Source organism: Periophthalmus magnuspinnatus, chromosome 11 (genome assembly GCF_009829125.3).
Source record: "Periophthalmus magnuspinnatus isolate fPerMag1 chromosome 11, fPerMag1.2.pri, whole genome shotgun sequence".
Taxonomy (NCBI): domain Eukaryota; kingdom Metazoa; phylum Chordata; class Actinopteri; order Gobiiformes; family Gobiidae; genus Periophthalmus; species Periophthalmus magnuspinnatus.
In genome coordinates, this window is record NC_047136.2 from 25951423 (window position 1) to 25965305 (window position 13883).

General features: G+C 46.8%; 14 non-coding genes across 14 annotated transcripts; 10 read left to right on the plus strand and 4 right to left on the minus strand.

Annotated features, from left to right (window-relative positions):
• The first annotated feature begins 499 nt into the window (after window positions 1–499).
• On the plus strand, window positions 500–571 carry trnaa-ugc (transfer RNA alanine (anticodon UGC)). Its single transcript has one exon. It is a non-coding gene; the product is annotated as a tRNA-Ala (tRNA).
• Window positions 572–987: 416 nt separating this feature from the next.
• Window positions 988–1069, minus strand: trnas-aga (transfer RNA serine (anticodon AGA)). The gene has a single exon. It is a non-coding gene; the product is annotated as a tRNA-Ser (tRNA).
• Window positions 1070–1627: 558 nt separating this feature from the next.
• On the plus strand, window positions 1628–1699 carry trnaa-ugc (transfer RNA alanine (anticodon UGC)). Its single transcript has one exon. It is a non-coding gene; the product is annotated as a tRNA-Ala (tRNA).
• Window positions 1700–3718: 2019 nt separating this feature from the next.
• On the plus strand, window positions 3719–3790 carry trnaa-ugc (transfer RNA alanine (anticodon UGC)). The gene has a single exon. It is a non-coding gene; the product is annotated as a tRNA-Ala (tRNA).
• A 416-nt stretch (window positions 3791–4206) lies between these two features.
• Window positions 4207–4288, minus strand: trnas-aga (transfer RNA serine (anticodon AGA)). The gene has a single exon. It is a non-coding gene; the product is annotated as a tRNA-Ser (tRNA).
• A 548-nt stretch (window positions 4289–4836) lies between these two features.
• On the plus strand, window positions 4837–4908 carry trnaa-ugc (transfer RNA alanine (anticodon UGC)). The gene has a single exon. It is a non-coding gene; the product is annotated as a tRNA-Ala (tRNA).
• A 2019-nt stretch (window positions 4909–6927) lies between these two features.
• trnaa-ugc (transfer RNA alanine (anticodon UGC)) lies at window positions 6928–6999 on the plus strand. Its single transcript has one exon. It is a non-coding gene; the product is annotated as a tRNA-Ala (tRNA).
• Window positions 7000–7415: 416 nt separating this feature from the next.
• On the minus strand, window positions 7416–7497 carry trnas-aga (transfer RNA serine (anticodon AGA)). The gene has a single exon. It is a non-coding gene; the product is annotated as a tRNA-Ser (tRNA).
• Window positions 7498–8040: 543 nt separating this feature from the next.
• trnaa-ugc (transfer RNA alanine (anticodon UGC)) lies at window positions 8041–8112 on the plus strand. The gene has a single exon. It is a non-coding gene; the product is annotated as a tRNA-Ala (tRNA).
• A 2019-nt stretch (window positions 8113–10131) lies between these two features.
• trnaa-ugc (transfer RNA alanine (anticodon UGC)) lies at window positions 10132–10203 on the plus strand. Its single transcript has one exon. It is a non-coding gene; the product is annotated as a tRNA-Ala (tRNA).
• A 336-nt stretch (window positions 10204–10539) lies between these two features.
• trnaa-ugc (transfer RNA alanine (anticodon UGC)) lies at window positions 10540–10611 on the plus strand. Its single transcript has one exon. It is a non-coding gene; the product is annotated as a tRNA-Ala (tRNA).
• A 2019-nt stretch (window positions 10612–12630) lies between these two features.
• Window positions 12631–12702, plus strand: trnaa-ugc (transfer RNA alanine (anticodon UGC)). Its single transcript has one exon. It is a non-coding gene; the product is annotated as a tRNA-Ala (tRNA).
• Window positions 12703–13118: 416 nt separating this feature from the next.
• On the minus strand, window positions 13119–13200 carry trnas-aga (transfer RNA serine (anticodon AGA)). Its single transcript has one exon. It is a non-coding gene; the product is annotated as a tRNA-Ser (tRNA).
• Window positions 13201–13748: 548 nt separating this feature from the next.
• Window positions 13749–13820, plus strand: trnaa-ugc (transfer RNA alanine (anticodon UGC)). The gene has a single exon. It is a non-coding gene; the product is annotated as a tRNA-Ala (tRNA).
• The last annotated feature ends 63 nt before the right edge of the window (window positions 13821–13883 follow it).

A 13883-nucleotide genomic window follows, 5' to 3' on the forward strand; every position in this document is an offset into this window, starting at 1 on the left:
ATAGCTCCCAGGATCATTCGGGTGCTCAAACCCCTCCACCACGTTAAGGTGGCGGTTCGGGGAGGGGTCTCCAGTCAATGGTATTTACAATTTTTCAATAGCTCCAGTGACAGTTACACATTTTTGATATCTGTTACAATGGATAAGCCAATTTGAGAGAAGAGAAAAAGAAACTCATTGCAGGATTCAAACCTGCGCAGGATGTCACAATGATATCATTTTGATGCTATTGATGTCTTAGTGATGCCACAGTGATGTCAATGTGAGTCCACAGTGATGTCACAGTGATATCAGTGTAATGTCACAGTGATGTTCCAGTGATGTCACAATGATATCTGAAGCTTAGCTTCAAATGAAGACAAGCAAATAGTGACATCATGTGCTTATTATATTTAGGATAAACATACATAAATTCATCACATTGTAATGTAGAAGCTAAACAGGTGTTGTTGAGGCTGAGAGGCATCCTTCCAATCAGTTAACTTCTTTGAAAGTGTGAGGGGATGTAGCTCAGTGGTAGAGCGCATGCTTTGCATGTATGAGGTCCTGGGTTCAAGCCCCAGCATCTCCAATCAATGGTAGTCTTCAATAGCTCATTTTGATGTCGGTGTGAGTCCACATTTATGTTGTTGGGATGTCATTGTGATGTCTGTTATGTCACAATGATGTCATTGTGAAGTTAATGTTATCTCACAGTGATGCCATTGTGATGTTCCAAAGACATCATTGTGATGTTACAGTATTGTCGTAGTGATGTCAGTGATGTTAATGTTATGTCACAGTGATGTCATTTTGATGTTCCAAGGACATCATTGTGATGTCACAGTATTGTCAGTGATGTCACTGTGATGTCACAATGATATTAGTGTAATTTCACAGTGATTGTTCTCTGGTACCAAGCTGAAAACAGTGACAGAATGAAAGGAAGCTGTATGATTACACAGTTCAGAGTGGATATTCCAATTTGAGAGAAAAGAAAATGTACCTCGTTGTTGACAGGATTTGAACCTGCGCGGGGAATCCCCAATGGATTTCTAGTCCATCGCCTTAACCACTCGGCCACAACAACTTGCTGTAGGTTGCATTGTACTTAAGGAAACTACGTAAGGTAAGGTAAGGTAGGGTAGGGTAGGGTAGGGTAGGGTAGGGTAGGGTACTACTTAAGGAAAAGAATAGTTTTAATGAGCCATAAAAGAAGAGCATTCTTGGCAGTGGAGGGATTCAAACCCACACCAATGGAGAACTACCTGGAGAACTGAGAGCGAAACTCAAATTGGGTAGACTGCCTCTTCCACCAAAATGTTTTCGCAATGACATTTAAATGTTTTGTTTAAAAACAAAAAAGCATTCTCCATTTTTACATAGACATACTTGCCATATCCCAGTTCAACGGTTGCAGACTCCGAAGTACAGTTCAAAGGACCCAGCCGATGAAGTGCGCTCCACCGTGTAGAACTACTGAGGAAGTAGTGAAAACTTACTGAAGCTTAGCTTCAAATGAAGACAAGCAAATAGTGACATCATGTTGTGCTTATTTCAAGGAAACATATACCAATTCATCATTTTAATGTAGAAGCTAAACCGGTGTTGTTGAGGCCGAGAGCCGTTTAACTTCTTTTAAAGAGTAGGGGATGTAGCTCAGTGGTAGAGCGCATGCTTTGCATGTATGAGGTCTTGGGTTCAATCCCCAGCATCTCCAATCAATGGTACTTTTCAACAGTGATGTCAATGTGATTCACAATAAAATCATTAAAGAGTAGTGGGTGTTTGCATGTAGGAGGTCCTGGGCTCAATCCCCAGCATCTCCAGTCAATGGTATTTACAATTTTTCAATAGCTCCAGTGACAGTTACACATTTTTGATATCTGTTACAATGGATAAGCCAATTTGAGAGAAGAGAAAAAGAAACTCATTGTTGGCAGGATTCAAACCTGCGCAGGATGCCACAATTATATCATTTTGATGCTATTGATGTCACAGTGATGCCACAGTGATGTCAATGTGAGTCCACAGTGATGTCACAGTGATATCAGTGTAATGTCACAGTGATGTTCCAGTGATGTCACAATGATATCTGAAGCTTAGCTTCAAATGAAGACAAGCAAATAGTGACATCATGTGCGTATTATATTTAGGATAAACATACACAAATTCATCACATTTTAATGTAGAAGCTAAACAGGTGTTGTTGAGGCCGAGAGGCTTTTAACTTCTTTGAAAGAGTAGGGGATCGATCATCGACCTCCGACCTAGAGTGTCCTGGTGCCACGTGCACCGATGGACACCCTTGTGCTCGAACATGGTGTTCGTTATGGACAAACTGTGACTAGCACAGAAGTCCAATAACAAAACACCGCTCGGGTTCAGATCGAGGAGGCCGTTCCTCCCAATCACGCCCCTCCAAGTGTCACTGTCGTTACCCACATGGGCATTGAAGTCCCCCAGGAGAACAACGGAGTCCCCGGTTGGTGCACTGTCTAGTACCCCTCCCAGGGACTCCAAGAAGGCCGGGTACTCTGCACTGCTGTTTGGCCCGTAGGCCGACACAACAGTGAGAGACCTGTCCCCGACCCGAAGGCGCAGGGACGCGACCCTCTCGTTCACCGGAGTGAACCCCAACACGCAGCGGCTGAGCTGTGGGGCAATGAGCAAGCCCACACCAGCTCGCCGTCGCTCCCCGCGGGCAACGCCAGAGAAATGGAGAGTCCAACCCCTCTCAAGAAGTTGGGTTCCAGAGCCCAAGCTGTGCGTGCAGGTGAGGCCGACTATATCTAGCCGGTAACGCTCAACCTCCCGCACAAGCTCAGGCTCCTCCCCCCCCAGGGAGGTGACGTTCCACGTCCCCAGAGCTAGTCTCCATGTCCGGAGATCCGGTCGTCGAGGTCCCCGCCTTCGACTGCCGCCCGGATCTCTCCGCACCCGCCCCTCATGGCTCCTCCCGCAGGTGGTGGGTCCACGGGAGGACGGCCCCACGTCGTTCCTTCGGGCTGGGCCCGACCGGGCCCCGTGGGGAAAGGCCCGGCCACCAGGCGCTCGCTGCCGAGCACCCACCCCAGGCCTGGCTCCAGGGTGGGGCCCCGGTAACGCCAGTCCGGGCGACGTAACTGGCCTCGTTGTTTTTCTATTCATGGGGGCTTCTGAACCGCTCTTAGTCAGACCCGTCTCCGAGGACCAGTTTGCCATGGGTGACCCTACCAGGGGCATGAAGCCCCCGACAACATAGCTCCCAGGATCATTCGGGTGCTCAAACCCCTCCACCACGTTAAGGTGGCGGTTCGGGGAGGGGTCTCCAGTCAATGGTATTTACAATTTTTCAATAGCTCCAGTGACAGTTACACATTTTTGATATCTGTTACAATGGATAAGCCAATTTGAGAGAAGAGAAAAAGAAACTCATTGCAGGATTCAAACCTGCGCAGGATGTCACAATGATATCATTTTGATGCTATTGATGTCTTAGTGATGCCACAGTGATGTCAATGTGAGTCCACAGTGATGTCACAGTGATATCAGTGTAATGTCACAGTGATGTTCCAGTGATGTCACAATGATATCTGAAGCTTAGCTTCAAATGAAGACAAGCAAATAGTGACATCATGTGCTTATTATATTTAGGATAAACATACATAAATTCATCACATTGTAATGTAGAAGCTAAACAGGTGTTGTTGAGGTTGAGAGGCATCCTTCCAATCAGTTAACTTCTTTGAAAGTGTGAGGGGATGTAGCTCAGTGGTAGAGCGCATGCTTTGCATGTATGAGGTCCTGGGTTCAAGCCCCAGCATCTACAATCAATGGTAGTCTTCAATAGCTCATTTTGATGTCGGTGTGAGTCCACATTTATGTTGTTGGGATGTCATTGTGATGTCTGTTATGTCACAATGATGTCATTGTGAAGTTAATGTTATCTCACAGTGATGCCATTGTGATGTTCCAAAGACATCATTGTGATGTTACAGTATTGTCGTAGTGATGTCAGTGATGTTAATGTTATGTCACAGTGATGTCATTTTGATGTTCCAAGGACATCATTGTGATGTCACAGTATTGTCAGTGATGTCACTGTGATGTCACAATGATATTAGTGTAATTTCACAGTGATTGTTCTCTGGTACCAAGCTGAAAACAGTGACAGAATGAAAGGAAGCTGTATGATTACACAGTTCAGAGTGGATATTCCAATTTGAGAGAAAAGAAAATGTACCTCGTTGTTGACAGGATTTGAACCTGTGCGGGGAATCCCCAATGGATTTCTAGTCCATCGCCTTAACCACTCGGCCACAACAACTTGCTGTAGGTTGCATTGTACTTAAGGAAACTACGTAAGGTAAGGTAAGGTAGGGTAGGGTAGGGTAGGGTAGGGTACTACTTAAGGAAAAGAATAGTTTTAATGAGCCATAAAAGAAGAGCATTCTTGGCAGTGGAGGGATTCAAACCCACACCAATGGAGAACTACCTGGAGAACTGAGAGCGAAACTCAAATTGGGTAGACTGCCTCTTCCACCAAAATGTTTTCGCAATGACATTTAAATGTTTTGTTTAAAAACAAAAAAGCATTCTCCATTTTTACATAGACATACTTGCCATATCCCAGTTCAACGGTTGCAGACTCCGAAGTACAGTTCAAAGGACCCAGCCGATGAAGTGCGCTCCACCGTGTAGAACTACTGAGGAAGTAGTGAAAACTTACTGAAGCTTAGCTTCAAATGAAGACAAGCAAATAGTGACATCATGTTGTGCTTATTTCAAGGAAACATATACCAATTCATCATTTTAATGTAGAAGCTAAACCGGTGTTGTTGAGGCCGAGAGCCGTTTAACTTCTTTTAAAGAGTAGGGGATGTAGCTCAGTGGTAGAGCGCATGCTTTGCATGTATGAGGTCTTGGGTTCAATCCCCAGCATCTCCAATCAATGGTACTTTTCAACAGTGATGTCAATGTGATTCACAATAAAATCATTAAAGAGTAGTGGGTGTTTGCATGTAGGAGGTCCTGGGCTCAATCCCCAGCATCTCCAGTCAATGGTATTTACAATTTTTCAATAGCTCCAGTGACAGTTACACATTTTTGATATCTGTTACAATGGATAAGCCAATTTGAGAGAAGAGAAAAAGAAACTCATTGTTGGCAGGATTCAAACCTGCGCAGGATGCCACAATGATATCATTTTGATGCTATTGATGTCACAGTGATGCCACAGTGATGTCAATGTGAGTCCACAGTGATGTCACAATGATATCAGTGTAATGTCACAGTGATGTTCCAGTGATGTCACAATGATATCTGAAGCTTAGCTTCAAATGAAGACAAGCAAATAGTGACATCATGTGCGTATTATATTTAGGATAAACATACACAAATTCATCACATTTTAATGTAGAAGCTAAACAGGTGTTGTTGAGGCCGAGAGGCTTTTAACTTCTTTGAAAGAGTAGGGGATCGATCATCGACCTCCGACCTAGAGTGTCCTGGTGCCACGTGCACCGATGGACACCCTTGTGCTCGAACATGGTGTTCGTTATGGACAAACTGTGACTAGCACAGAAGTCCAATAACAAAACACCGCTCGGGTTCAGATCGAGGAGGCCGTTCCTCCCAATCACGCCCCTCCAAGTGTCACTGTCGTTACCCACATGGGCATTGAAGTCCCCCAGGAGAACAACGGAGTCCCCGGTTGGTGCACTGTCTAGTACCCCTCCCAGGGACTCCAAGAAGGCCGGGTACTCTGCACTGCTGTTTGGCCCGTAGGCCGACACAACAGTGAGAGACCTGTCCCCGACCCGAAGGCGCAGGGACGCGACCCTCTCGTTCACCGGAGTGAACCCCAACACGCAGCGGCTGAGCTGTGGGGCAATGAGCAAGCCCACACCAGCTCGCCGTCGCTCCCCGCGGGCAACGCCAGAGAAATGGAGAGTCTAACCCCTCTCAAGAAGTTGGGTTCCAGAGCCCAAGCTGTGCGTGCAGGTGAGGCCGACTATATCTAGCCGGTAACGTTCAACCTCCCGCACAAGCTCAGGCTCCTCCCCCCCCAGGGAGGTGACGTTCCACGTCCCCAGAGCTAGTCTCCATGTCCGGAGATCCGGTCGTCGAGGTCCCCGCCTTCGACTGCCGCCCGGATCTCTCCGCACCCGCCCCTCATGGCTCCTCCCGCAGGTGGTGGGTCCACGGGAGGACGGCCCCACGTCGTTCCTTCGGGCTGGGCCCGACCGGGCCCCGTGGGGAAAGGCCCGGCCACCAGGCGCTCGCTGCCGAGCACCCACCCCAGGCCTGGCTCCAGGGTGGGGCCCCGGTAACGCCAGTCCGGGCGACGTAACTGGCCTCGTTGTTTTTCTATTCATGGGGGCTTCTGAACCGCTCTTAGTCAGACCCGTCTCCGAGGACCAGTTTGCCATGGGTGACCCTACCAGGGGCATGAAGCCCCCGACAACATAGCTCCCAGGATCATTCGGGTGCTCAAACCCCTCCACCACGTTAAGGTGGCGGTTCGGGGAGGGGTCTCCAGTCAATGGTATTTACAATTTTTCAATAGCTCCAGTGACAGTTACACATTTTTGATATCTGTTACAATGGATAAGCCAATTTGAGAGAAGAGAAAAAGAAACTCATTGCAGGATTCAAACCTGCGCAGGATGTCACAATGATATCATTTTGATGCTATTGATCTCTTAGTGATGCCACAGTGATGTCAATGTGAGTCCACAGTGATGTCACAATGATATCAGTGTAATGTCACAGTGATGTTCCAGTGATGTCACAATGATATCTGAAGCTTAGCTTCAAATGAAGACAAGCAAATAGTGACATCATGTGCTTATTATATTTAGGATAAACATACATAAATTCATCACATTGTAATGTAGAAGCTAAACAGGTGTTGTTGAGGTTGAGAGGCATCCTTCCAATCAGTTAACTTCTTTGAAAGTGTGAGGGGATGTAGCTCAGTGGTAGAGCGCATGCTTTGCATGTGTGAGGTCCTGGGTTCAAGCCCCAGCATCTACAATCAATGGTAGTCTTCAATAGCTCATTTTGATGTCGGTGTGAGTCCACATTTATGTTGTTGGGATGTCATTGTGATGTCTGTTATGTCACAATGATGTCATTGTGAAGTTAATGTTATCTCACAGTGATGCCATTGTGATGTTCCAAAGACATCATTGTGATGTTACAGTATTGTCGTAGTGATGTCAGTGATGTTAATGTTATGTCACAGTGATGTCATTTTGATGTTCCAAGGACATCATTGTGATGTCACAGTATTGTCAGTGATGTCACTGTGATGTCACAATGATATTAGTGTAATTTCACAGTGATTGTTCTCTGGTACCAAGCTGAAAACAGTGACAGAATGAAAGGAAGCTGTATGATTACACAGTTCAGAGTGGATATTCCAATTTGAGAGAAAAGAAAATGTACCTCATTGTTGACAGGATTTGAACCTGTGCGGGGAATCCCCAATGGATTTCTAGTCCATCGCCTTAACCACTCGGCCACAACAACTTGCTGTAGGTTGCATTGTACTTAAGGAAACTACGTAAGGTAAGGTAAGGTAGGGTAGGGTAGGGTAGGGTACTACTTAAGGAAAAGAATAGTTTTAATGAGCCATAAAAGAAGAGCATTCTTGGCAGTGGAGGGATTCAAACCCACACCAATGGAGAACTACCTGGAGAACTGAGAGCGAAACTCAAATTGGGTAGACTGCCTCTTCCACCAAAATGTTTTCGCAATGACATTTAAATGTTTTGTTTAAAAACAAAAAAGCATTCTCCATTTTTACATAGACATACTTGCCATATCCCAGTTCAACGGTTGCAGACTCCGAAGTACAGTTCAAAGGACCCAGCCGATGAAGTGCGCTCCACCGTGTAGAACTACTGAGGAAGTAGTGAAAACTTACTGAAGCTTAGCTTCAAATGAAGACAAGCAAATAGTGACATCATGTTGTGCTTATTTCAAGGAAACATATACCAATTCATCATTTTAATGTAGAAGCTAAACCGGTGTTGTTGAGGCCGAGAGCCGTTTAACTTCTTTTAAAGAGTAGGGGATGTAGCTCAGTGGTAGAGCGCATGCTTTGCATGTATGAGGTCTTGGGTTCAATCCCCAGCATCTCCAATCAATGGTACTTTTCAACAGTGATGTCAATGTGATTCACAATAAAATCATTAAAGAGTAGTGGGTGTTTGCATGTAGGAGGTCCTGGGCTCAATCCCCAGCATCTCCAGTCAATGGTATTTACAATTTTTCAATAGCTCCAGTGACAGTTACACATTTTTGATATCTGTTACAATGGATAAGCCAATTTGAGAGAAGAGAAAAAGAAACTCATTGTTGGCAGGATTCAAACCTGCGCAGGATGCCACAATGATATCATTTTGATGCTATTGATGTCACAGTGATGCCACAGTGATGTCAATGTGAGTCCACAGTGATGTCACAATGATATCAGTGTAATGTCACAGTGATGTTCCAGTGATGTCACAATGATATCTGAAGCTTAGCTTCAAATGAAGACAAGCAAATAGTGACATCATGTGCGTATTATATTTAGGATAAACATACACAAATTCATCACATTTTAATGTAGAAGCTAAACAGGTGTTGTTGAGGCCGAGAGGCTTTTAACTTCTTTGAAAGAGTAGGGGATCGATCATCGACCTCCGACCTAGAGTGTCCTGGTGCCACGTGCACCGATGGACACCCTTGTGCTCGAACATGGTGTTCGTTATGGACAAACTGTGACTAGCACAGAAGTCCAATAACAAAACACCGCTCGGGTTCAGATCGAGGAGGCCGTTCCTCCCAATCACGCCCCTCCAAGTGTCACTGTCGTTACCCACATGGGCATTGAAGTCCCCCAGGAGAACAACGGAGTCCCCGGTTGGTGCACTGTCTAGTACCCCTCCCAGGGACTCCAAGAAGGCCGGGTACTCTGCACTGCTGTTTGGCCCGTAGGCCGACACAACAGTGAGAGACCTGTCCCCGACCCGAAGGCGCAGGGACGCGACCCTCTCGTTCACCGGAGTGAACCCCAACACGCAGCGGCTGAGCTGTGGGGCAATGAGCAAGCCCACACCAGCTCGCCGTCGCTCCCCGCGGGCAACGCCAGAGAAATGGAGAGTCCAACCCCTCTCAAGAAGTTGGGTTCCAGAGCCCAAGCTGTGCGTGCAGGTGAGGCCGACTATATCTAGCCGGTAACGCTCAACCTCCCGCACAAGCTCAGGCTCCTCCCCCCCCAGGGAGGTGACGTTCCACGTCCCCAGAGCTAGTCTCCATGTCCGGAGATCCGGTCGTCGAGGTCCCCGCCTTCGACTGCCGCCCGGATCTCTCCGCACCCGCCCCTCATGGCTCCTCCCGCAGGTGGTGGGTCCACGGGAGGACGGCCCCACGTCGTTCCTTCGGGCTGGGCCCGACCGGGCCCCGTGGGGAAAGGCCCGGCCACCAGGCGCTCGCTGCCGAGCACCCACCCCAGGCCTGGCTCCAGGGTGGGGCCCCGGTAACGCCAGTCCGGGCGACGTAACTGGCCTCGTTGTTTTTCTATTCATGGGGGCTTCTGAACCGCTCTTAGTCAGACCCGTCTCCGAGGACCAGTTTGCCATGGGTGACCCTACCAGGGGCATGAAGCCCCCGACAACATAGCTCCCAGGATCATTCGGGTGCTCAAACCCCTCCACCACGTTAAGGTGGCGGTTCGGGGAGGGGTCTCCAGTCAATGGTATTTACAATTTTTCAATAGCTCCAGTGACAGTTACACATTTTTGATATCTGTTACAATGGATAAGCCAATTTGAGAGAAGAGAAAAAGAAACTCATTGCAGGATTCAAACCTGCGCAGGATGTCACAATGATATCATTTTGATGCTATTGATGTCTTAGTGATGCCACAGTGATGTCAATGTGAGTCCACAGTGATGTCACAATGATATCAGTGTAATGTCACAGTGATGTTCCAGTGATGTCACAATGATATCTGAAGCTTAGCTTCAAATGAAGACAAGCAAATAGTGACATCATGTGCTTATTATATTTAGGATAAACATACATAAATTCATCACATTGTAATGTAGAAGCTAAACAGGTGTTGTTGAGGCTGAGAGGCATCCTTCCAATCAGTTAACTTCTTTGAAAGTGTAAGGGGATGTAGCTCAGTGGTACAGCGCATGCTTTGCATGTATGAGTTCCTGGGTTCAAGCCCCAGCATCTCCAATCAATGGTAGTCTTCAATAGCTCTTTTTGATGTCGGTGTGAGTCCACATTTATGTTGTTGGGATGTCACATAGACATACTTGCCATATCCCAGTTCAACGGTTGCAGACTCCGAAGTACAGTTCAAAGGACCCAGCCGATGAAGTGCGCTCCACCGTGTAGAACTACTGAGGAAGTAGTGAAAACTTACTGAAGCTTAGCTTCAAATGAAGACAAGCAAATAGTGACATCATGTTGTGCTTATTTCAAGGAAACATATACCAATTCATCATTTTAATGTAGAAGCTAAACCGGTGTTGTTGAGGCCGAGAGCCGTTTAACTTCTTTTAAAGAGTAGGGGATGTAGCTCAGTGGTAGAGCGCATGCTTTGCATGTATGAGGTCCTGGGTTCAATCCCCAGCATCTCCAATCAATGGTACTTTTCAACAGTGATGTCAATGTGATTCACAATAAAATCATTAAAGAGTAGTGGGTGTTTGCATGTAGGAGGTCCTGGGCTCAATCCCCAGCATCTCCAGTCAATGGTATTTACAATTTTTCAATAGCTCCAGTGACAGTTACACATTTTTGATATCTGTTACAATGGATAAGCCAATTTGAGAGAAGAGAAAAAGAAACTCATTGTTGGCAGGATTCAAACCTGCGCAGGATGCCACAATGATATCATTTTGATGCTATTGATGTCACAGTGATGCCACAGTGATGTCAATGTGAGTCCACAGTGATGTCACAATGATATCAGTGTAATGTCACAGTGATGTTCCAGTGATGTCACAATGATATCTGAAGCTTAGCTTCAAATGAAGACAAGCAAATAGTGACATCATGTGCGTATTATATTTAGGATAAACATACACAAATTCATCACATTTTAATGTAGAAGCTAAACAGGTGTTGTTGAGGCCGAGAGGCTTTTAACTTCTTTGAAAGAGTAGGGGATCGATCATCGACCTCCGACCTAGAGTGTCCTGGTGCCACGTGCACCGATGGACACCCTTGTGCTCGAACATGGTGTTCGTTATGGACAAACTGTGACTAGCACAGAACTCCAATAACAAAACACCGCTCGGGTTCAGATCGAGGAGGCCGTTCCTCCCAATCACGCCCCTCCAAGTGTCACTGTCGTTACCCACATGGGCATTGAAGTCCCCCAGGAGAACAACGGAGTCCCCGGTTGGTGCACTGTCTAGTACCCCTCCCAGGGACTCCAAGAAGGCCGGGTACTCTGCACTGCTGTTTGGCCCGTAGGCCGACACAACAGTGAGAGACCTGTCCCCGACCCGAAGGCGCAGGGACGCGACCCTCTCGTTCACCGGAGTGAACCCCAACACGCAGCGGCTGAGCTGTGGGGCAATGAGCAAGCCCACACCAGCTCGCCGTCGCTCCCCGCGGGCAACGCCAGAGAAATGGAGAGTCCAACCCCTCTCAAGAAGTTGGGTTCCAGAGCCCAAGCTGTGCGTGCAGGTGAGGCCGACTATATCTAGCCGGTAACGCTCAACCTCCCGCACAAGCTCAGGCTCCTCCCCCCCCAGGGAGGTGACGTTCCACGTCCCCAGAGCTAGTCTCCATGTCCGGAGATCCGGTCGTCGAGGTCCCCGCCTTCGACTGCCGCCCGGATCTCTCCGCACCCGCCCCTCATGGCTCCTCCCGCAGGTGGTGGGTCCACGGGAGGACGGCCCCACGTCGTTCCTTCGGGCTGGGCCCGACCGGGCCCCGTGGGGAAAGGCCCGGCCACCAGGCGCTCGCTGCCGAGCACCCACCCCAGGCCTGGCTCCAGGGTGGGGCCCCGGTAACGCCAGTCCGGGCGACGTAACTGGCCTCGTTGTTTTTCTATTCATGGGGGCTTCTGAACCGCTCTTAGTCAGACCCGTCTCCGAGGACCAGTTTGCCATGGGTGACCCTACCAGGGGCATGAAGCCCCCGACAACATAGCTCCCAGGATCATTCGGGTGCTCAAACCCCTCCACCACGTTAAGGTGGCGGTTCGGGGAGGGGTCTCCAGTCAATGGTATTTACAATTTTTCAATAGCTCCAGTGACAGTTACACATTTTTGATATCTGTTACAATGGATAAGCCAATTTGAGAGAAGAGAAAAAGAAACTCATTGCAGGATTCAAACCTGCGCAGGATGTCACAATGATATCATTTTGATGCTATTGATGTCTTAGTGATGCCACAGTGATGTCAATGTGAGTCCACAGTGATGTCACAGTGATATCAGTGTAATGTCACAGTGATGTTCCAGTGATGTCACAATGATATCTGAAGCTTAGCTTCAAATGAAGACAAGCAAATAGTGACATCATGTGCTTATTATATTTAGGATAAACATACATAAATTCATCACATTGTAATGTAGAAGCTAAACAGGTGTTGTTGAGGTTGAGAGGCATCCTTCCAATCAGTTAACTTCTTTGAAAGTGTGAGGGGATGTAGCTCAGTGGTAGAGCGCATGCTTTGCATGTATGAGGTCCTGGGTTCAAGCCCCAGCATCTACAATCAATGGTAGTCTTCAATAGCACATTTTGATGTCGGTGTGAGTCCACATTTATGTTGTTGGGATGTCATTGTGATGTCTGTTATGTCACAATGATGTCATTGTGAAGTTAATGTTATCTCACAGTGATGCCATTGTGATGTTCCAAAGACATCATTGTGATGTTACAGTATTGTCGTAGTGATGTCAGTGATGTTAATGTTATGTCACAGTGATGTCATTTTGATGTTCCAAGGACATCATTGTGATGTCACAGTATTGTCAGTGATGTCACTGTGATGTCACAATGATATTAGTGTAATTTCACAGTGATTGTTCTCTGGTACCAAGCTGAAAACAGTGACAGAATGAAAGGAAGCTGTATGATTACACAGTTCAGAGTGGATATTCCAATTTGAGAGAAAAGAAAATGTACCTCGTTGTTGACAGGATTTGAACCTGTGCGGGGAATCCCCAATGGATTTCTAGTCCATCGCCTTAACCACTCGGCCACAACAACTTGCTGTAGGTTGCATTGTACTTAAGGAAACTACGTAAGGTAAGGTAAGGTAGGGTAGGGTAGGGTAGGGTAGGGTACTACTTAAGGAAAAGAATAGTTTTAATGAGCCATAAAAGAAGAGCATTCTTGGCAGTGGAGGGATTCAAACCCACACCAATGGAGAACTACCTGGAGAACTGAGAGCGAAACTCAAATTGGGTAGACTGCCTCTTCCACCAAAATGTTTTCGCAATGACATTTAAATGTTTTGTTTAAAAACAAAAAAGCATTCTCCATTTTTACATAGACATACTTGCCATATCCCAGTTCAACGGTTGCAGACTCCGAAGTACAGTTCAAAGGACCCAGCCGATGAAGTGCGCTCCACCGTGTAGAACTACTGAGGAAGTAGTGAAAACTTACTGAAGCTTAGCTTCAAATGAAGACAAGCAAATAGTGACATCATGTTGTGCTTATTTCAAGGAAACATATACCAATTCATCATTTTAATGTAGAAGCTAAACCGGTGTTGTTGAGGCCGAGAGCCGTTTAACTTCTTTTAAAGAGTAGGGGATGTAGCTCAGTGGTAGAGCGCATGCTTTGCATGTATGAGGTCTTGGGTTCAATCCCCAGCATCTCCAATCAATGGTACTTTTCAACAGTGATGTCAATGTGATTCACAATAAAATCATTAAAGAGTAGTG